The following is a 23,548-nucleotide window of genomic DNA, read 5'->3' on the forward strand; positions in this document are numbered from 1 at the left end:
GCTGTAAAAATTATTTAATCTACATAACCCATATTTTAAAATTGAGCAGGTCTTCCTTTAGGCACCATAGACCAGACCCTTCATGACATGACAACAAGACAACAGTAGCAACAGCAAGTTCTGTAAATTATGCCTCCATGGGTCAAGCTTCATTTTCCAGCACATTCCGCAAATGATTGTTTGCACAGCATTGGAGCGCTAACCTATTAAAAGTCACACTATGTGAATGGTCTTCATCATAATCTTAATTTAGCAAATGCTTCACCTAAAAGCAAGTTACAGATGAGATGAAGTTTTAGCTGACACTTATGTAATTTAAAGGGAAAATACCCTGGAGCAAACCCTGATTAATCTGAACTACGTTTTTGTAGTCATGTGGTTCATATACCAGTATCTTAGCCAATAAGTGATGGACACAAGCCAGCATAAGCACCATGACTGCTCTTCATTACGCTCTGCCAAGGCAGTCCTGAAAAAGGTAAGTAATTCCTTACTTAACTCGTCACATGGAGTGGCTGATTGGTGCTTGCCTCAAGGTTGGGAGTTTGAATCAAGGGTATATTTGAAAATAAAAGAAAAATTACATAGAAAAAAGGCATTGAATGATTCATTTGCCGGGGGTTGTATGAGGTTTCTTCAAATGGGCCTTAAAGGGAACCCAGGGTGAAAGTCATTCATTCAACATTCATTGTTGGTTAGTGTTGCTTAATGGCTTGAGTTCAAGTTCTGGCCAGGACTCACTCTCTGTTAAGATTTCATGATATTCCTGTGTTCTTTTCATTTCCTCTTGTCATGTCTATATTGGCTAATTCATTTATGTATTAATTTACTTATTTTCAAATGAAACCTGCTGTTTGTATTTAACATGCATGCCTAAACTGAGTATCTGACTTAGGGCTTTAATTTATACATTACCTGAATTTTAAAATCATACTCAGGATTCCATTGCCAATGTTTTGCTCACTGACAAAAGGAATGAAGAAATCCTTAAAGAAACTCAAATGTCAAAGCTTCACATGGAGTCTATGATCTCCAGGGAATAGTTTTCTCTCTCTTACTTACTTGCTCTTGTCTTTCTTCTCTACTCACTCATACTCACACACACAGTAACCAAGAGCCTTTTAGCTGCATTGCAGAGAAAGAGTTTAAATCAGATCGTGTATCCTTGGCAGGCTTTCTTTTTGCCTGAAACGTACATCTGTCACTTCACGTCCCTCACTGTGTTTGCAGAGCCAGAATGAAGGGCATCTCCACTACATGCTGAAATGCCATTAATCATAAAAGCGGGTCTGTTATAAAACACACACCCATGGCCTCATGTAAGTTGTGACAGGCCAAGGCACCCCCCTAAATTTTTCACTTACCACCATGGAGGCCAGCTGTGACGAGCCACAATCAGTTCTGGTAGTTTTGTAGGGATGATCTTCTGAAACGTGGCTGACAGAATGCAAATGTGCAGCAGATGGTAGCTCGTCGATGGTTCTGGAGTATTTTTGGGGGAAATCTCCCCACAGACCTGAAGCCTGTGGATCCACGCATATCATTGATTTTTAATTGGATCAAAACTCGGCCCGGGCCTTAACACAGCACCAAGGAACATTTCTTCCAAGAGTCCTTCCATAGCTTTTCTTAGCCCTATCTGACAAATGTAACTCAACAGCATTTTTCATCCTTCCAAATGTCAACAAAATGTCTGCAATCAACATTTCAATTATTTTAATGTCCATGCAGTAGAAAAAAAACAAATGCAGATAAAAGGGTGATATTAGCCTAGTGGGTAACACACTCGCCTATGACCCAGAAGACCCAGGCTTACTACCATGGTGTCCCTGAGCAAAACACATAACCTTAAGTTTCTCCAGAGGGCACTGTCCCTGTAACTACTGATTGTAAGTCACTGTCATAGTCTCCATAAAGTAAATGTATTTACCTGGTCTTCTATTTGGGGACATCTTGTGCCTCATATGTCATCTAACATTTAGCACTGCCACAAAGCTCAATTTAACAATCACAGCCAAAAGGTTTGTTAAAATTAGTACAAATGTGTGTGAGTGAGTGAGAAAAAGACAAAATTTTCTTATTGCATGAATCAGATCTCTCTTGACAGTGGTCTCTCTTTAGCTTCATGACAACTTTTCACACTACTGCGATCATCTTAACAAGCTTCATGAGAGTCTCATTAAAATGAACCATGCCCATTGAAAATGAATTTTGAAACATAGTTTGAAGTGCATCACCTCGCTCTATTTCAACAAATGTATTACTTTGATCATTGGAAGCCTTTTGGAGTTTGTCTTTTACGGTTCTCATTTTGCCTTTACCTTGAGTTTAATATTTCAGGAAAATCATTTGTTGCATCTGGTACTGAGTTCATCCGTCGTGCCTAGAATCACTTTGTTCATTTTATTTGATAAAAACAGTCTGAACCTGCATCCACCTTAATATTCTTTCCTGGGTAGGCCTTTAAATAATAAGACACAAACCTATCCATCTGTCCAATCTGTCCCCATGTAGGCAGAAACTACCAGTCCAGCTTCCACGAAACGTGGTGAACTGGTGTAACATTAGCAAAGAAAGGAACCCAGCCAAGTTTAAAGAAGATTCATTTCACACATCAACTCGACGTTATGCTTTCAATGTATTTTGCCTCATCAAATCTATACAGTCCAGCAAATGGCAATAAACCAGCACTGTTACAAATACGATAACTCCTTGCACTGTTTATATGTATGTTTCAGATCCTACCTGCAATGGCGAGTGATTTTGATGCATGGCATATAGGGCAATGAAGATGACAGCTCCCCTCAGGGCAGCTTATAAACAGTCCTTTAGTATGAATCGTCATTGTATGGCAATGGGGTATCTGCACAAGACATGAAGAACAGCAGCGGTTAGGAACCTGGTCGCGGAAATCAAAGCTTATTAGGTTAGAGCGGACCAGAGCAAAGCAATTTTCTGACATTGGCAAATGTGCCTGTGCGCCATCCATTACAACCCACGTGGGACGGCAGGTCCCATTAGCGCACTTGCAGTGCCATTACCACGATCTCATTAGCCCCATCACTGAGTGTTAGGAGCACAATGAAACCGTGGTGCCGTGTGCTGTTAATTATTTACTGAGTACAGTTTTTTTTTTTTTTTTTTTGAGGCCAGAGAGAATGTGTTTTCAATGGGAATACAACCACAGACGAAAAAAATTCCTGGACGTGTGCAGGCGTTGTATTCATCTGAAAGACTATGCAGTTAACATTCTCATAAAAGGGCAACAGCCCTATACACACCACATAAGCTAATTACATCCCAAAGAAACAACGAAAAATGTGAAGAGCTGAAACGTTTCTCAGGGACCCTGCAGAAATCCGTCTCCGCTCATTAGGAAGAGAGGTATTCAGCAATGCCAAACAACGACATCAGTGTTTCTGTCGAGGTCGCACACATTTTGTATCTGTTTTGAGTCTCAGGTGAGATGGGTAAAAAAGATCCGTTCATTCCACTGGCCATTCACCGTTTATGGCAGTGCCCCCCCTGCTCGGAAGAATGACCTGAGCAGAGCATTTCCAGGGGAGCGCATTAGTGCTGATTTATCCAAATGTGATGCGGCCGGGAACACACGGCTTGCTTCATTTATTTGTTTATTGTCCGATTTGGCGTAGGAAAATAGCGGCAGGTAGCTCGGCCTGGCGATTTCTGGACATTAGCATACTTGGCTTCTCACCTGATTTCCCCCGGAACCCATAAATCACGGGAGGCTGACAGCATAGGTTACCCCCCCCAATGCCGCTGCATTATTCCACCGTCGGCTGTGGGCGCAAGCGGGTAAATGAGGTCAATTTATTTTTTCACTGTAGCTGTGCTTTTCCGTATCTTTTCTTTTCCATCTCCCTTGCGTACTGGCAGTAAAATTGCCACAATTCAACACATGTTTCTGCGAATTATGCTCAGTAGTGGCTATTAAAAGTGATACGTTTGTGGAGGTGACAGCACTGACAGCTACATGTGAGAGTAGCAACGCTACTGTCTTCACAGCAGGGGAACCCAGAATCTACATCTGTTTTTTTACAAGCAAGCACAAACACATGTAACCATCACATGCGCACACGTGCACCTTTTTATTCTCTCGCGAAGACTCTATCAATCAAGAGATGCAAAAAAAAAAAAAAACAACCTCTTTGCATTTGCATTTAAACAGCAAGAATTGATACAAACCCCCTTTCTTTTTTTTTTATAGGTGAACGCTCCCCCATAATGACCCCCGCATCAGAGATAATCATGATGAAAGACCTCGGGCTGTGACTGCTGGAGGAGTGGCAGCTCATTAACTGAAAACCACTTCCCAATATGCAGTTCTGCGCCATCTATCACAGAGCAACGGCCTGGTGTGAACATGTGAAGCACCCGTGGCCTGACGCTGGCTGCAGAGAAATGATGGGTCTGATGGGTTTCGGGGGGAACAGGCTGGATGGTGGTGAGGGGGGGACTGATATGGTGTGGTTACAGGGACGACGCTCCGCAGCACCCATCCAAATCAGATTACCCCGACCACAGCAGGACTCTTCAATGTCACCGACGTCTGCACATTTGAGCATTTCCCTCGAATAATCGCGCTGTTTATTCAAAAGTGGGAGACAACGCGGCTCTGCGATGCTGGCTGCAGCAGACTTAATTGCATTACCTGCCATGCAGACAGATTTCCCGCTGTTCTAAAATAACATTTGCAGAGAAATGCGGTTTTGAAATGGGAATTGAGGCTTATTTGGTAGGGTTGTTTTGTATTATCTGAATAATGCAGGTCTGTAAACAGAAAAAAAAAACATGTTCTCTGCATTAGTTGTGATATCATAGTTATAGGTCCAGGCTTACATAGCACAGCAGTACAAACTTACAAGATTCGCAGGGATCCCACTGCTACACTAAAAGTACACTACAGGATTTTAATGATCAATATTTAAAAAATTCAATATTTTGAATGTCACAAAATGAATGCAGTTGTGTAATAGATTTGTTTTGAAGAGATGTGGGTCCCAAGAGCCCAGGTGCAGAGTGGGGACTCATTCAGGGTGGGCTGCTTACAATATTCACACACACACACACACACACACACACACACACACACTTGCACAACTGGCTGTGTCACCAATTCACCCAGTGTGTCTGCAGGAAACACAGGGACAGCATGCAAATTTGACACACAAAGCCAGAGTCTGGAATTTAACCTTATTTGTGGGGATACTCTGGAGTTGATACTTTCTTGGCCTCACAACAGTAGGTTGCAAGTATGCTTTTTCCTTGCCACCTTGCCTAACTATGTAAAACACAAAAAAGGTTGAATGACCCATAACCAAACATTTGCTACATTTCTTGATTGTTAAAGAAAATAAGCTGCCCCTACACAACTCCATACCTGCCATACTCCAATTATTTGCTCTTAATATGCTTATTATGCTATATGCCTCTCTCACTATTATAACACTTTGATCTCATGTCACTAGCGCTCAGTCTCTAACCCATTCTTTTCTCGCTCCACCTGCTCTCTCCCTAAAGATAGCAACCTGTCCAGAGTGAGGCATTCTCCTGTTGTCTGGTGCGGTGAATATTCATTACTGTTCTGCTAATTACCTGTCCGGCCCTCAGAGAACCTCCACGGCTGGAGTCGCTCGACACTCGACAACAAGAGCAATTTCATTGGCGCACATATTTCACTGCCGGCGTGACTCCTGGTGATATTCTCTCATTTCATCTCTCGCTGGCACACGCATGAGGAGGAGCTGTCCAACTGGCATGGGGACACGTACTGCTCCTCAGGCGCCTGTCGTGGCTGCCCACTGCTCACCAAAGCTGATGGGTAAAGGCAGAGGACACATTTTGTTGTGTCACCGTGTGCTGTGATGCAGTGCTTCACAATCACGTCACTTTCACTTTTCAGGATGGAGACAAAAAAATGGAGATTATTAGAGGGCCTGCCAAAAGAAATCCAGCAGAGTCCTGCGCTAAGATGCCTTTTGTTGTCTTCGTGTTGCTCACTTTCGCTTTCTCCTTCCCATATTGCCCAGGAGGATAATCATGAGAATTTCAGGCCTTTTTAGGAGTAAGGCGCTCAAGCCATAAACATTTCAAACATTTGTCACAAAAGCACTGGTGTGCAGGGCATTTTGATTTTAGCTTCAGAATGATGGTTTTTAATGTCTTCCCAAAGATGCATTCCACAAATGCATTTTTAATGCCTCTCCGCCCACTACACCCCTTGACAGGAGTAAGCGTCGATGTTGCATTAGGTTATTTCTTTTCTAATCAACATGCTCACGTGAAAAATGATAATGCTTGCGCATTTACTCCAGACAGACAACATTGATGACCCCTGAAAATCTTTGTATAGACTAACGATCATGTAATTATTTCAGTTGTCAGATGAAGGAGATCGCTGGACAGTTCATTTGTACACAGGCTTGCTTGTTAAAGGCTAATGCTTCGATGTTTTGGCATATTTGGCATTATAATTTTTTAACAGTCACAAACATGGATCAGCCTCAAGGCAAACACCGTTGTTTCCTGGCTGTCACCAATTAAGTGAAGTGAAGTGATTGTCACACGTGATACACAGCAGCACAGCACACAGTGCACACAGTGAAATTTGTCCTCTGCATTTAACCCATCACCCTGAGTGAGCAGTGGGCAGCCATGACAGGCGCACGGGGAGCAGTGTGTGGGGACGGTGCTTTGCTCAGTGGCACCTCAGTGGTACCTTGGCAGATCGGGATTTGAACCAGCAACCTTCTGATTACGGGGCCGGTTCCTTAACCACTAGGCCACCACTGCCCCGGGGGATTAAAGCAAGTCAGAGACATTATTCCACTCCAGAAGGTCCTCAAATGTAGTTGATTGTACCTTCCGATGCAATGACAAAGAAAAGTCACAGTGCAAGGATATTGTTATTAAATTGTTATATATACACATCTGGAGACGTGTGGTTCCATTCTTCATGTGCAAGTTTTACTGAAAGCGCGTGAGTCATATGACAACGTGCAGACAGGCGTTTAAAATAATGCTGAGGGGAGTCAAATTCCCCATAACTTTTAATGAATGAACAAAAAAAAAATGCTAACTTGCTTGAAGCAGTACAATAATTATGAAATGAACAAAGCCTGTCCATTATGTAGACAAATTAATTACTATTGTGCCGAATTTAAGTTTTTGCAAGCTTTTTTATTTATTTATTTATTTTTGGCGCAGAAGGAATAAATGCTGACACTGAAGACTATTCCACAAAAAAAAATAATTTGTCTGGACCCTCTCCTTTCGTTCCATTTGTGTGTCTTTTACATGTGGCCGGTAACATCCTCATGCAGAACTACATGAAAAGATATTAAAACAAATTAATCCCATATTTCAATTCTTTCATCATGATTAATTTTTTATGAAAGCATGATTTTTTGTAAAACTTGCTATAATATTTAAAAATATTAAAAAGTCAAGACTTGCGAAAAGGCTGAGGATGTATCAGTACGCTTGCATGTATGCGCTGAAGGCCATGGTTTCCTTTTGCACATATAAGTACTTTGCCCAAACATGGTGAAACAACCTGTTGGCCTTCAAAAAAGAGGATCTATTATAACACCAGTGGATCCTAAATACATTTATACAATTACCTATATAATATACTACATACAATTATACAAAATTATAAATGTAGTGCTCTTGGTTGTCCACATAATAGTTTTTCAATGAAACTGGAAATTAATATGTACAGTCCTGCTGGTAATTACTTGGTCTGGACCCCAAGTTGCATAGAACCCCACTAGTTAATGCCAATCCATTCACCAGCTGCTACTTCTGAGTGAACTCACCATGAGCGTTACAAATTGCATCGAGGCACAGACATGCTGCAGAAGGATTGTCAGATGCAATGTTAATGGCACACAGACAGGTGTCACACAGTGAGATGCTGCCACATTCATTTCCTAAAGGAGAGCACCACTGAAACACCCATGTTTGAAAAAAATATTTGAATGTGTTTTTAAAACCCAGTGATGTAAAATGTATGTACAATCTATTTGTACAGTGACTCAGCACCATAGAAGTGATTCAAGGAACATTAATACATATAAAGCTGTCCAATATATATATATATATATATATATATATATATATATATATATATATATATATATATATATATATATATATATATATATATATATATATATACACACACATACATACATACATGTATGTATGTATGTATGTGTGTGTATGTGTGTGTGTGTGTGTATATATATATATATGTATGTATGTATGTATGTATATTCCCTATATTCCGACTTTCATTCCCTATATTCAGACTTTCATTCCATATATTCAAGTTTCATTCCATATATTCAGACTTCATTCCATATATTCAGACTTCATTCCATATATTCAGGATTCATTCCATATATTCAGGATTCATTCCATATATTCAAGTTTCATTACATATATTCAGACTTTCATTCCATATATTCAGTTCCCTGTCTATATATATATATATAATGGTAAGCCAAACAGGAAATAAAGCCAAAACAGGAAATAAATATATATTAACATAGCCATAATGTCACAAAATATTGAATGTATGAATGAATTACTATATAATCAATTGATAATTAAGAGAGACTGTGGAAATTGTCACGTCTGGGACAATTAGAAACCCACGTTTCATGTTAATGGCCACATTAATGTGCAACACCTACTGGGTGCTGCCTAACGCTTCTTATGGAGTCCTGGTCCATCAAGCCTACTTGGTTTTAGCTGGAATTATCACATGCAGGAGCGCCTGCTGTGATCGCCCAATGGCCTCTGGGCATCACAGAAATGAACCTTTATTCCATAAGAAGTCAAGTCTAAAGAAAATGCTGTGAACTTGAGTGACTGCAGAGATTCACGGGTATTAACACTCATTCCTCTGCCAGATTTAGACTTGCAGCCTTTCACTGACTGAATCTGATGAATTCATTAAAAGGTGTTCCCGTATGTTTTGCTTTACTCGTCTGCTTTGAAATTGAAAAAACTCTATGGTGAGGACAATGCTTATGAATTCCATATGTTATCTTAAATCCAGTAACCTAGTTCAAGATTTCTGGGAAGCTTGAGCCTATCCCATCAAAAGACATAACGGATAAGCTGACTACAAGGCAGACATACTGCATGTGTTGGTTGTATTCCAGGCACTGGATGCTGGCGAGTGTAGACTGATATAATATTATATACAAATGGTTTAACGTAACAGAAACAAATGAAGGTGAACGAGTTAATATTTGTTTCTTCAGAACAAAATGAACTCAAAACTACTTTTTTTTCACAGTGAACTGGAACAACACTGGCAATATAAAATCATTACTCAGTATAACATTGTCACATCATGCTGGGAAAAAGACATTTTGTAAAATCTTGTTGAGTCCATGCAGTTTGAGCAATGCAGTCATTAAAGTCAAAGGGTTGATTTAAATAGCAAAAAATTCTGGAAATCAGTTACATGTTTAAAAGTATTTCTGTGAGAATGTGACAAAATGTACAGCATTTATCAGACTCCCTTATTCAGAGTGACTTACTGTAACGAATTAGCTCAAGAGGAAATATCTATAATTAATTATAACTGGTTATAATTAACAATAAACATTTAGATTAGATTTTGGGATAAACTGTAGCAGAATTAATGTTACAATTACTTGATCTGTCCGTCCACGGAGCAGATAATATAATTATTTATCAATTCTGGGAACGATTATCCCCCCTCTTGCCAGGAAAGGTAGCTTTCCCACTAGCAGTAACTTAGCATGTAGCTTAAAAGGTCAACGTTCAGTGACTCAGCTGTGAGCAGCACACAGAAACAAACGATTGTGAATTTAAAGATTTTAATAAACACGGCTATAGCTAACATACAACAATTAGACAAACATATACATACAGGGTAAAGGAAAGTGATGAAAAGAGAATGGCAGTATTACACATCAATTAACCACAGCCTAATGAGAATCGTCAGAGAATTCTTATGTTCACCTTAAAAAGGGGTTTAAACGTGCATAGTTACTTGCATTGGTCCTTATTTCATGCAAAAGAGTCCTGATGCGGTAGGGTCACGATCTTCGATCCTTAGGCCTGGCGCTGGAGGTTGTCCTTGAAGGTAAACTTTCCAAAGAGTCAAAGTGTTGAAAGAGGTGTCTCGGAAGGAAGAAGAGAAGTTCTGAGCATTCGTGCCTGTGTGACGCTCCTTTTTGAATGTTTTCTGGCACGCCCATCATGTGGCCTGAATAGCCAATCACAAGTGTGACATTTTGGCGGGAGAAGTTCCCTTTGTCTGGGTTTACGACTGACCAGAATTTTTAGGGCTGGTCCAGAGAGAGACTGTAGTTTGTTGCAGTTACAATTTCTACCTTATAGAAATTGTATGATGTATTTTGTGATCACATGGTATGCATCACTGTTCCAGTAGTAAAGAGAAGTTCCTTCTGACACCAAGAAAGGGACCTTTAGGAGGTAGGAAAGTAGAGATACACTTATACACTTAATTATAGGTAATTAGAGTTTACCTAATGCACAATAGAAAGTTGTAACTAGTATAATTCATACAAGGGAACGTACACACAACGCGTGCATATACGGGATCCACTTATAATCACATATTCCTAGCACAAGATACAGACAATATGTTTTAAGTGTGTGTGTGATTGTGTATTGCGAAGGTGGGGCCAGACAGGAGGTCTTTGGAATGCTTTGAAGCTTGGAGCCCCGATGAGCAGTTTGCAGACCCCCGTCTGTTTCGCATCGTCTTGGTGACAGTGGGGGCAGACGGGACAATCAGGCTGAGGGTCCAGGTTGTAATTTGTATGTAAATGTCAAAGGTTAAAAGGTTCTTTGAAGATCAACCATCTATGATCCTACGCAGACGCTACATTTGTGACAGTGGGGGAAGACGGGACGATCAGAGTGAGGGTCCAGGGTTGTAATTGGTATGTAAATGTCAAAGGTTAAAAGGTTCTTTGAAGATCAACCATCTGTGATCCTACGCAGACGCTACACTTACAATCAGTTACAGGGACAGTCTCCCTGGAGCAACTTAGGGTTAAGTGTCTTGCTCAGGGACACAATGGTAGTAAGTGGGATTTGAACCCGGGTCTTCTGGTTCATAGGCGAGTGTGTTACCCACTAGGCTACTACCACCACATAATAACTAATTGCTCATGGCATTCATAATGGATCAAAGGTATATGCAGTATATGCATGTCTAAAACTGCATTAATATCCCTGGCACTCAAGCAATGTCCTTTACAAGGTAAATCATGTGCAATTAACATGTGTATTTCTGCTTGACTTGTGTTATACCATCTACCCATAGACAGTCCATATGTGTATACAGTAGCTCAATATGTGTGTGTATTAAAGGACATGATGCTTATTAATTTTAACCCAAGGGTTAATGCTTGCATGCACTTTATTTTACTTTTTAAATTCCTGTTGCTCTTTTGTTAGTTCTCAAAGCTCCTTAAAAGCAACTTGTGGGCTCAATTTTGATAATCAAACCCAAAGCGGTAAAAAAAAGCTCCCCTTTAACATGTAGACCTTTGAAAATGGTGGTAAAAAGGAACAATTCCGTCTGGTTTCACACACCGTTTTCACTCTCCTTATATCTGCTCGACAAAACTTAAGATAAAATGTATGTCTAGCAATGTCCACTTTTTTCAAAAGCTAAGTAAAATAGGTTCTTAATGAGCTGCCAGAAACTCCAGCCAGTCAATACTTTGCACTTTCATTGTCGTTAACACCCATAATTCCCTTCCTCTGTACATGCCTTGCAACTTATGCTATTTGTAGATGTACAAAAAACAACTGAAAGGCCCTGGCTAATTTTAGGCTTCCTTTTTACTTTTCTTTGTCTACTTAGATCTGGCAACACTGTTCCCCTTGAAACACACACACACACACAGACACACACACTTACAGTACACACATACATACACAAATGCAAATAACGTGAAAAGTGCTAAAACAACATGGCTCTTAAGATTTTAAACATTGCAAAACAAATTAATTACCGATGTAGTGACATAGAACCAAATGGGAAAAAGCCATAATTATAAATGTATCAAGGAAAGAATGAATTACCACAACTTTTGCCAACCCACCACAGAGACTAAGATAATAATGGCATTGTACTGCATGGATTTGATGGTTTGCACGTGCATGTGTGTTGCACATTTTTTCTTTTGCCAGTTCATGCATAAAGATGCCAGGCAACCTGAGACACACAAACCAATATTGTTACCTTGGCTAGCTGCCCAGTATGGTAATTCGTCTCACAGATTCCTGCTTCCTCATTCATTTGCTTACTTCTCTGCACAAATTGAATGAAATTTACATTTTGGTTAACACATGATCAGTTACCAATGTGACCATATTCACTGAAAGATTGGCCATGCCTGCTACAGTTTCAATGGAAATCAGCTGCATGCAAATACACTTTTTTATTCCATAGATAGAACATGCAATCTGTCAATAAAAAGTTTAAGCAAAACACCATGTGTTTCCTCCGGAATGACGCATCAAGAAAGACTCTAACTGTGCTGCACTGACAGTGTCTAATTGAGAAATTTACTTCCTACCAAACTTAGGGCTTGGTTTGGTTTGAAACAAGGCACTTTTGTTGGGGGTTCAAGTGCCTTGACAAGGCCCATGACTATTACCTCAGGCCATATTAATCAAGGATCTATTTCTGACCAAAATGCTATTTGTGGACCAAGTATGGCTCAGATGTGGCAAAATGTTCAATGTTACACTAACAAAGTTTCTAAATTCACTGGTGAATCTAATGAAATAGCAAGTTTCATGTTCGATGAAGGCAGCACAAAGCACATTCTGAGGTTCTTTTCCTTTCATTTCAGTTCTGACCGTGATTTGGTTCTTCTGAACTAATTCTGCTTTACTGTACATGGCAAAAGGCGTTTCCTATCGCTTCACACATGCAGCATGAGCATGGTTTCTGCATTGATCAAAGATCGGAGAAACAAGACTGTAACAAAGCTTGTCTTCTTAGTGTTACTTCATCAAGTTAATCCGTGGGCTTTGAAGAACATTAGATGATTATTGTGTCTGATGGAGGGGTGGGGTGACGAGACAGTGGACCCCCAGCTGGGAGACACTCTGATCTCTCATCTCTCAACCAGATGTGTCTGTAAGAGCGTATTGTGATCTCTCATTGTTCGTAGAAGGAATCGCCTGAAGTTACTTACAAGCCGAAGCAACAGAACTGTTTAGGAAGTGAATTTTTTCATCAAATAAATTGTCCCTTTAATTATAATGTCTGATTATAAATAGCTGAATAATTGAAAACATGTTCTTGAATTTTTTTCTGGAGCAGGCCCACATTAAAAAAACTCTCAAAAAGGAAAAGCAACCCTGCTGCATAAATAAAAACAGCTATTTGGTCTGCTTTGTTTTGTTTTGTGTAATCTGTGGGCGCACCTCAGCTTTGCACCGCTGTACCGTTGTCATTGATTTATCATTCATCAATATCGCCGGTGCTCATGGTATCGGAGCCGAAATGAGTTTTTTTTTTCTCCAATGCCGCATGGCTCGAAACGCCATTCTCCCCAAACCTCGACTCAGTGTTAATCAGAGCGATCTATCTCAGGTTACGTTATTTACTTTGCGCTTGGTGAATGTTGCTGTTATGGAAGCCATTGATCACGTCCCTTGCTTCACTTGGGGGAAGTGCAGAAAGGACGGGTCAGATGATTCCTCGTGCAAGAATTCAATTGATTAAATCTGTCCATTGAGCCATTTTACTTTTTATTTTGTATCATGGTCAATTGCAATACATTCAAATGTTACACCATAAGTTACAACACCACAGTATATGTACAATACAGGCCAAAGGTTTGGACCCACCTTCTCTTTCAATATGTTTTCTTTATTTTCATGACCATTTACATTGGTAGATTCTCACTGAAGGCATCAAAACTATGAATGGACACATGTGGAGTTATGTACTTAACAAAAAGTGGAGACCTGACCTCCACAGTCACCGGACCTGAACCCAATCGAGATGGTTTGGGGTGAGCTGGACCACAGAGTGAAGGCAAAGGGGCCAACAAATGCTAAACACCTCTGGGAACTCTAAGACTGTTGGAAAACCATTTCCGGTTCCACCGACTGATCTTTCAGCTTTGACGGGCAACTCCAGGGACAGCTCAGCTAATCGAGTCGTGGTGAGACTTCCACATCTGTTAAAAAGAATCATGTTTGGTTCTACAGTATGAACTGAAATTTTGCCCTAGCTCTTATACATGAGCGAATATTTGAGCTCTTCTATGTTTTTTGAGTGCTGGCCTTTCCTAGTCTTAGTCCTTTTAATAGAGAATGTCAGTGAAGTTCTCTTTTAGTCTAGAACTAGGCTTAATCCATTAACAGGAAACTGTCCTAGAATTTCAAAAATGGAAAATTTGATAATTTTCACACAGTTTACCAGAATATGTCTTTCTGCAGAGGCCCTGGCTGTGAAAGAACTATGGGTCTGGCTTTCCACACACATTCGTAAAATAAATGAAAAGTTAGCGCTGTGATGATGCCGTGGAGGTGCTGTGGTAGCGTGTCGGTGTAACGCAATTGTTTCTGGCCTCCCGCGCTGTGCCGTATCAGCTGCCCGTACTCGTAGCAGGGTTCCTGCAGCTTGCCGTTTGTGACTGTCAAATTCCATTACTATATTTCTATTCCAGCTGGGCTTTAATGGGCACCACAGGGTTTAGAAGAGTCTGTTGGAGATTACACAACTAAAGCATGTCTCACTCAAGCCTAAGAACCAACTTTCGGTTAGCATTCCAAGCGGCAGCGAACATTATCTCCCCAAAAAGATTTTCGTGTTTTTTGCCACTAGAGAGATAAACTTAATTTTTTCTTTTTTTTGTGGATTTTGCAATAGCACTGATTTCTGGGCTTTATCAAACTATTTATTAAACCTGTGCACACAGAGCGCTTCTGTGTTTTGATCTCCACTTGCAACTAGGCAGAGGAAGATTCTGGATGCTCCCAGGCCCTGCCTCAGCTTCGCCTTAAACTGCTGAACCTCTCCTTGATCGTCCTATGTTGAATGGCAAAATATGCAGTGAAGATACTTCAGATGCTTTCCTATGTGTCCCCTTTTTGATGTCTATATTTAAATCATCATGCTGGCCATTTCTTGTATAACTGCTCATCTAAGATAAAAATGCATACACAAACGTCATCAATTGGGTGAACGTAGACAGATTTTTTTTTTCCGGAGGAAATAAGAGCAATTTCTTTCCCCCTGAGTTATTTAAATGACTGAATTATTCAAAGAAATGCTGAGCGGAAAATCTGCAATTTCGGCGTGTTCAGCTATCACTTTTTGTCAAACTACAGCAAGTTAGAATAATTCATTAATTCGCATTTACAGTATTTATCAGACGCCCTTATCCAAAGCAACTTACAATCAGTAGTTACAGGGAGAGTCCCCCCCTGGAGACACTCAGGGTTCAGTGTCTTGCTCAGGACACAATGGTAGTAAGTGGGATTAGAACCTGGGTCTTCTGGTTCATAGGCGAGTGTGTTACCCACTAGACTACTACCACCTACCGTTTGTTATAGAATTTCTTTGTTTCAGAATGAAATCCTATTTGATCATATCCAACAGTGTCCTGTAGGATCTACACAGATCCTTGTAATCCCTGTAAATTGTATGGTGGTACCTTTGTGGATCAGGCTTATTTTTTCCAGCTCATCCCAGAGACACTCAATTGGATTGAGAGCTGGGAAATTCCGAGGGGAGAATTCTTTGTCATGCCCTTTTTTGTTCTTGCCAAGAGCATCTGGCAACTGCAGGTAATGCTATTAAATGTTCCTGAAACCACTTCTGAAGAAGACTTGCAGGGCACTTGACTGTTCATTTGCTGCCTGATATATCTCAAAAAATTCTACTTCACAATCATGCTTTAATTGTTCCCAAGCGTTGACCCTCTAACGGTGAGAGAAATTTGGTGCTGCTGAAACAAGCGACTACTAACAAACCAATAGAAATGAAAGTGTGCATTGCCATTTGGAGGAGTTATAGAAGGCCATGTCTGGGCTGTAAGGGTACATATCATTTAGCTTTCAGATATAAAATTTGTAAAGATTGCTTTGAGATTTCATTCTTTCGTTACAGCAATGGTGCACTGGGACTTGCCTTCTGCTTGATGCCATCCATGCATGACTAGCAGTAACTCATGCTACTCAAGCTCTTTGTTTATGTATTGAAATGAATGATATCATAGTTTCTGCAACCTTGGGATGTTGCGCAGCAGTGAGCAGAAAGACCTTGACATGAATAACAAATGAAGACCTTCTGTCTTGTATTTGTTGCAGAAACCACAAAAAAAAAACTTTTCCTCGACAATCTGTGTCTCAGTTTGTTAGAACTGTTTTATGGGCAGAAGTACTCAAGTTCAGTGCTGAATAGTTGCATAGATACATACATACATACATACATAAACATTAAATAATAATGATTTTTTCTATACCATTCTGAAAGCCTCTTCCCCCCCGTCCTGTGTTGGTGTGCAGATTCTCGCTCACATAGGCCCCAGTTCCGATGAGTGACAAATCAAAGCAGCCGTTCAAAGGAGGATACAGATGGAGGTACTCAGAGCTTCTGGTGCCCTGTTGCTATGCGATTATTTACTGAGGGAAGTTTTATACTTCAAACCCCTCATAGTTGAAGATCATATTAACTTCCTCTGTGACTCACAAAAGTGCCCATAACAGGGAGATGAGGCATCCGCAAGGCAGTATCCTGCCCCACTTAGTGTGCATGGCTAATGCTATCCGGTGAGGGCGGGGTGGTAGCTAAGCGTGTTTGAACATGTCAAGTACTTTGTCTTTTCCATGAGTGACACTTCCTCTCTTCTGTTTGTCAGCAGATTGCCAAATATTGGGGGAAAAAATTATTCAAACTGTTTCTGGTCATTAGATTTTGTCTCATAAATTGCCAAGAAATGCAGTCCCTTGACGCCTCATTTTGAGTAAACAAACAAACAAAAAAACAGTCAAAACTAGCAAATGTGTTGATAGATAATGCATTATAGGGTTTTTTTTATTATAATTTTATTTATTTATTTATTTATTATTTGCCCATGCCTGGAGATGCTTTCTCGCTCCCGCCATTGCAGCAGAGCACCTGCTGGCATATGTGAATGCCAGGCCACCCTATCTTGCTGTTTTATAGCATTTGCATGCCGCGATCTCTTGTGTGCCTGTCTGACAGATAGCATCTGCAGAATTGCAGCAGGCAGCGTGGCAGAAGGGTAATTTCTCTGGACATCAGCCAGCCAGTCTCTCCCTTTACTTTAGCATCATTTCTTTTTTTTTTTTTTTTTTACGTAATTGTAAAGATAACAGTGGCATTTATCTGTTATTGCATCTGTCAGCTCCTTACATCTTAATTCTGTGGTTGCTAAGTCTTTTTATTACAGGGGTTTGGAAGAATAATAGTCAGGAGATTAATAATAATCCTGTGAAAATGATAATTAGGGTTTGTCTGAGTCGTCTGATGTGCAGTGATTGCTGCTCAAAGTGTTGCAGCATAAAATAAGAATACTAATCTTAAAACTCAGATAGGCATGCTTAGGTCAGGGTTGCTCTGCTTAATTCATGAAGTTTTTACACTAATTTCTTGAACTACTACCGATTGATAAGGGCATCTGATAAATGCTGTAAATGAACCTGAAAGTGAAGGGACTCTCATTGTTATACACAGCACAGCACACGGTGCACACAAAGAAACAGCAACCTTCTGATTACAGGGCTGCTTCCTTAACCGCTAGGCCACCACTGCCCCCACTGGCTAGTATGCTGGTATACACTCTACATGCAAATAGTGCTGATTACCACCTTAATTCAGCCATCTTAGATGTCGCAGCTGTTAGTAATCTGAGCATTTAGTAATATTTTAATTGATCTATCGACTAAAAGTGATTTGTTATTTAAAATAATAAGAAACATCACCAAAAATTCTTCCAAAAAGTTCATTTTTTCTCTTGATTTACATTATTCAACTAAATTTTATATCACTCACTTGTAACTATACCAACTATACTTACCTGCAACTATACCAAGGGTTAGTTACATGCTATTTCAGAGCAAATGTAACACAGAAGCAAGGATTACAAAAATTAGATTTTTTTCAGCAAAAGTTTTTTTTCAAATTCCAAGCGTATTCGTAAGATCAATTTTATGAACTAGTTACACTTAACATGCTTTTGAATAATATGCAGCAAGTTTAATAGTCCCAAACTGGCCCATGGTTGTGTATATCTGGGCATGTGAATGGAGAGTAGAGTCTAGTGACCCTGGTTTCAATATGCAGGTTTAGAAATGAGACAGAGTGACTTTTTTGCTGTTGAATGCTGACATTATTCATTATGCGCTTTCTATAAAGCATTAATATGCTTAGCAGCCACTGCTGCCATGAATTGCTCTCAGCTTTTGTCAAACGGCAAATAGCTCCAAAGTGAATGGAAAATACATATTGAAACAGAGCTTAATTTGACAAATCTAATGACATTTCCCCATTAATTAACGGAACGTCTGTTCAGAATTGACACTATTCAGGATGGTATTGACCAACTGGATCTCTTAATTTCTATTACAAAAATATGCTGTGAAATAATTAGGAAACAATTGCTTAAACTAACAATGAATTTAGTAATTTTACACGCTTGCATGTACACACACACACACACACACTGAAGTCCACTGTGCCGAGGCCCTTAATTACACGCTGATGAAGACGCAAGCCCGCTGATTACCCATGAGCCCTGACCGTAGAAATTTCCAGATGTAATTAGTGCGAAGAGAGAGGTGCCATGATTGGCCCTGAGTGCAGAGGTGAGGGACAGGGTGCGGGACACAGCTCTCGCCGGGTAATGAATCAGGCCGCCGTGAACAATGGACTTAAAGCCTCTCGTATAGCCCTCATTGTCCTCCAAAAATATTCCAAGTTCTTTGTCCTGCTCATTTCTGGCACAACACAGTAACGATGTTTATTTTTCAATTTAGATGAAGAATAAACCATAAGTCCATAAATGACAAGTAAATAATTGGTTTGTCCACAAGCCCATTTTTTAAATAGCTGCATGTCATGCCCACCCAATCATCTTGACTGTATTTTTTTTCCCTCTCTTTCCAAAGAACAAATTAAGTTTTGCAGTTGTACTTTCAAAAGACCTCTGGATAAAAAAAGAAAACATAAATCCATCCCATTCTGAGACTGTAAGCCATTTTGCACTTGTAAAGAGCGACAGCTTGAGGAAATTGAGGACTGAAATGATAATCTGCTAGCTCTACGTGAACGCCGCACTGCGGACTGAGCCCGTAATCCCTCTCCGCCAGTTCAAGGGGCTCATCCAAATCGAATCGTTTTGTAAATGGGAAGTGCGGGACTGACATTCTTCCCCTGGTGCTTCTGTGCATCCACCTCGGTGCCCCAAATTGAATTGTTATTCACCAGGTGGTTATTTGCTAGTGAGTTTGTGGCAAAGAAAAAAAATCCACGTTTTCGATGTCTGTGAGACGGAAGCACGGAATACGTCGATACTCCCAGAGAAGTGTAAAAAAGACCATGTGGTGTGGGAGAAGAGAATAGAGTGTGTAGAAAAACTATTTCTCCCTCCACACAAAGCACTGTATTCAACCACTCCAATTTGATGATACCTGGCAGAAAGAGGCATGGCACAATAGAGGTTTGAACAGTTTCTAATTTATTAACACCGGTAAATAATTATTGTAGTTACATGTAAATATTAAATGTAAAAAGGTACCAAGGTTACAGAGAAAATAAAAATGAGAAGAAAGAGTAAAGAGGGAGAAGAGAAAAAGAGGGGGAGAGTCAGCCTTCCGGCTTCTGATGGAAAAACCCCCTGAGCAAGAAAGCTCAGAGTCCCTTTTTCCACATGTGAGCAGACCTTTATACCCCTGGCCTACAGGAAGTTGTCACTGGCCTACAGGAAGTTGTCACTGACCAATCAGAACCTGTTGTTTCTGATGCCACGCCCCCCGGTGCCTCCCATTTGGGGAAGACAAAGAGGGTGGGCGGTCCTGACGGCTGATACTTCACACATTGCCGTCAGACAAAAGGCATGTAAAACAGGGGTGCCGAATCTTCACCCACAACCGTTGACTCAGGAATGTCACACCTCCCCCTGCAGACATCTGTTATGAAAGGCAAAAGCAGGCTCCCATGATGTCCATTCTTACAGAAGGATGAACAAGTCTCGCTTAGAAAGACTCTTCCTGGATGTTTTCCCAATTATCATAACCTAACACTGCCCCTACTAGCAGAAAATGGCATGATAAGCACATAAGAAAACATTCACATTTTACATTTACGCATTTATCAGACGCCCTTATCCAGAGTGACTTACAATCAGCAGTTACATGGCTCCATTGCCTGCAAAGTCAAGACTCCTCCACAATGCTGAAACCCAGTAAAAGACAAGAGTTGATGTCAGGTACATTTACTTATTTGTTCGCCCCAATACAGAATGCCAGCCAGCCAGTGGGGGTGCTAAACCTATGAAGGCTTCACTTACAATGTACCAAACATTGGTAAAGGAAAAAAGGTAGCAGGGGGAAAATGTGAACTAAACACGGAAATTTGTATAATGTTCTGCACAAAAAATGACTTGCACATATTTACTTGCACAGTAGCTGGCTGAACAAATAACAAATAAATGATGCATAATACAATATAAAGTAATTGATGCAGACTATTAGAAAAAAAAATGTTCATGTTCTTTTTCCCCAATACACGTTTAACATAATTGTCCGTTCTATCTAGATAAGGTCAACAAAATTACCATTTAGACTTTTTGTTTTTACAAATGGGTTCCACTGTCCCTCATCTAATTTAACTAATTGCCTGAAAAACAATTACTTAAAAGCTTGAATGTGAGAGAGTTCTATGTCTCAACAAGAAAAAGCTTAACAGCCAAGAAAGCACAGCAGTGTCTTTACTTCCTGCTGAGGCTGAGGTAACCCTCTTTCCCTCCACCCATCCACACCTGCTTCTATAGAGGGACTATTGACAGCATTCTGACCAGCTGCATCTCTGTCTGGTTTGGGAACTTAATTGTATCGGTCCGCAAGAGCCTACAGCGAATAGTAAAGACAACTGATCATTGGAGTCTCTCTTTTCTCTCTATCACAAAAATTTACAACACATACAAAAAGCCAGCAGCATTGTGAAGGACTCTACACACCCCTCACTCTTCACCCTCCTACCATCCAGAAAAAGGTACCAAAGTGTTTTGGCCCGTCCTGCCAGACTCCTAGACTCTGCAGTTTTGTTTAACATGTATATACAGTACAAGCCCAAAAGTTGACACACCTTCTCATTAAATGGTTTACATTGGTAGATTCTCACTGAAGGCATCAAAACTATGAATGAACACATGTGGAGTTATGTACTTAACAAAAAAAGGTGAAATAACTGAAAAACATTCTAGTTTTATATTCTAGTTTCTTCAAAATAGCAGCCCTTGGCTCTGATTACTGCTTTGCACACTCTTGCCATTCTCTCAGTGAGCTTCAAGGGGTCATCACCTGAAATGGTTTTCCAACAGTCTTGAAGGAGTTCCCTGAGGTGTTTAGCACTTGTTGGTCCCTTTGCCTTCACTCTGCGGTTCATCTCATCTCAAACCATCTCGATTGGGTTCAGGTCTGGTGACTGGAGGTCTGCTCTCCACTTTTTGTTAAGTACATAATTCCACATGTGTTCATTCATAGTTTTCATGCCTTCATTGAGAATCTACCAATGTAAATGGTCATGAAAATAAAGAAAACTCTCACACTATACCTAAACCTGCTGTCAGGTGTGTGAGGCATCTTCTAAATACAAGGGACATTCAGGGGGATTTTTTAATTAATAACAAGCGGGTGTAAGAAAGCTCATGCTGCCGGGCCGAAATAAAATTAAACACTTAAAACCATTTATCGTTTAGCTGAAAGAGGCTGTTGCATCACCGGGGGGGTTAGGGCCGTCCCACAATTCTCAACCAGCCGAGTCTTGCTATATTATCACTGCCCCTTCCACTCAGCTGCCTGCCTAATGAACTGCACAGAGTCCCAGAGAAGGCTGAGGGAAATCATTCCTCTTTTAATACTCTTTTAACTCATCTCCCAGCCTGGAGAACACAGCTCCTCGGGGGAACATCAGCAGCTTGGGCTTCAGTTTCCGGCAAACTCTTTCTCAAGCTGATCTGAGGGTTGACGTTGCAACGGCATGGCCTCGATGTTGCTGATCAGTCTCGTGGCTGGTTTGTGTATGTGTGCATACGTGGCACAGACGAAGAAGGCTTATCTATTGTGGCACTCCAATTGATTTTCCTTTTGCACGTTCCCTTTAAAGATAATACAGTCTTGATCGATGATGTGTGGAAGGAAAAGCGATACTGAGGGTATGTATATATGTGCTTCTTTATTTCCCCCCATGACAGTTTATCCATAGGATGATCGAAATCAAAAGCTGGCTGTTTATTTCTCTCTGTATATGAGACCAGTCTACTATGCTTCAAGTCACAATTTACTCAACATGAATCCAAAAAAACATAATACTACTTATAATATGTACTTTGCATATGCTGAATGCAACAAGTATTTAAACCACACCAGTGATTTTTTTATGAAGCATTTAAACTCCTAATAACTGATAAAATATAATGAAGCCTTTTTGTTTAGATAATGAGCCACCCTGGGCTGTTGACAGAATGGAGACGTTGTGTATGTTTGAAAAAATTGCTCACCCATTTAAATTATGAATAGCTCAGTATTTTGTCCCTGCTGTTTCAGAGAAAAGACAAAAAAAAATGTTTATTTCAATACCATTACTAATGGAAGCTTGGGACCCCTACTACTAGAGCAGGATACTTAGTCATAAAATCCACTGTTGAGTCATTAAATTGGCACAGTCACACATCATTAAGGATGCACAGGGAAGACCAGATTACACAAAAAAGGAGCAGAGAGAAAAGCGCCCCAAGTTAAGGATTACCCCTGACCCGGCATCGCCACGGTGCACACGGCGAAGGCTTGAAGCCTCATTTCACTTTGAATCTGAGACACTGAGAAGGCAGACTGGAATATGCAGTCGTGTGATGATTATTACCATACGGACTGTTTTTACTAGAAAATGCACTAATAAAGGAAATTATGCATGAAGGCAAAGAATGTTCCTCCCATGCTTTATAATTCTTGTTAAGATTAGGGAAGGGTTGAAAGATGATCCATCTGTCACGTCGGCAAGCTGACGGGGGAAGGAAGCGCAGAGGCGGGACATAATATAACCAAGGATTTTTTAGAAACATAAATAAACAAGGCACGGGTTAGGGTTACTGGGAAATAAGGGCAAATAAGACAAACAGAACCATTGCAAGGTCAAGTTCACAAAGGGGTCCACGAAAATGTCGTTCCCTGCCCTGGGCCGCCGAAGGGCGGAACCACGGTGCTTCTTATCCACTGTCTGAATTTGCTT

Source organism: Denticeps clupeoides, chromosome 2, assembly GCF_900700375.1.
Source record: "Denticeps clupeoides chromosome 2, fDenClu1.1, whole genome shotgun sequence".
Lineage (NCBI taxonomy): Eukaryota > Metazoa > Chordata > Actinopteri > Clupeiformes > Denticipitidae > Denticeps > Denticeps clupeoides.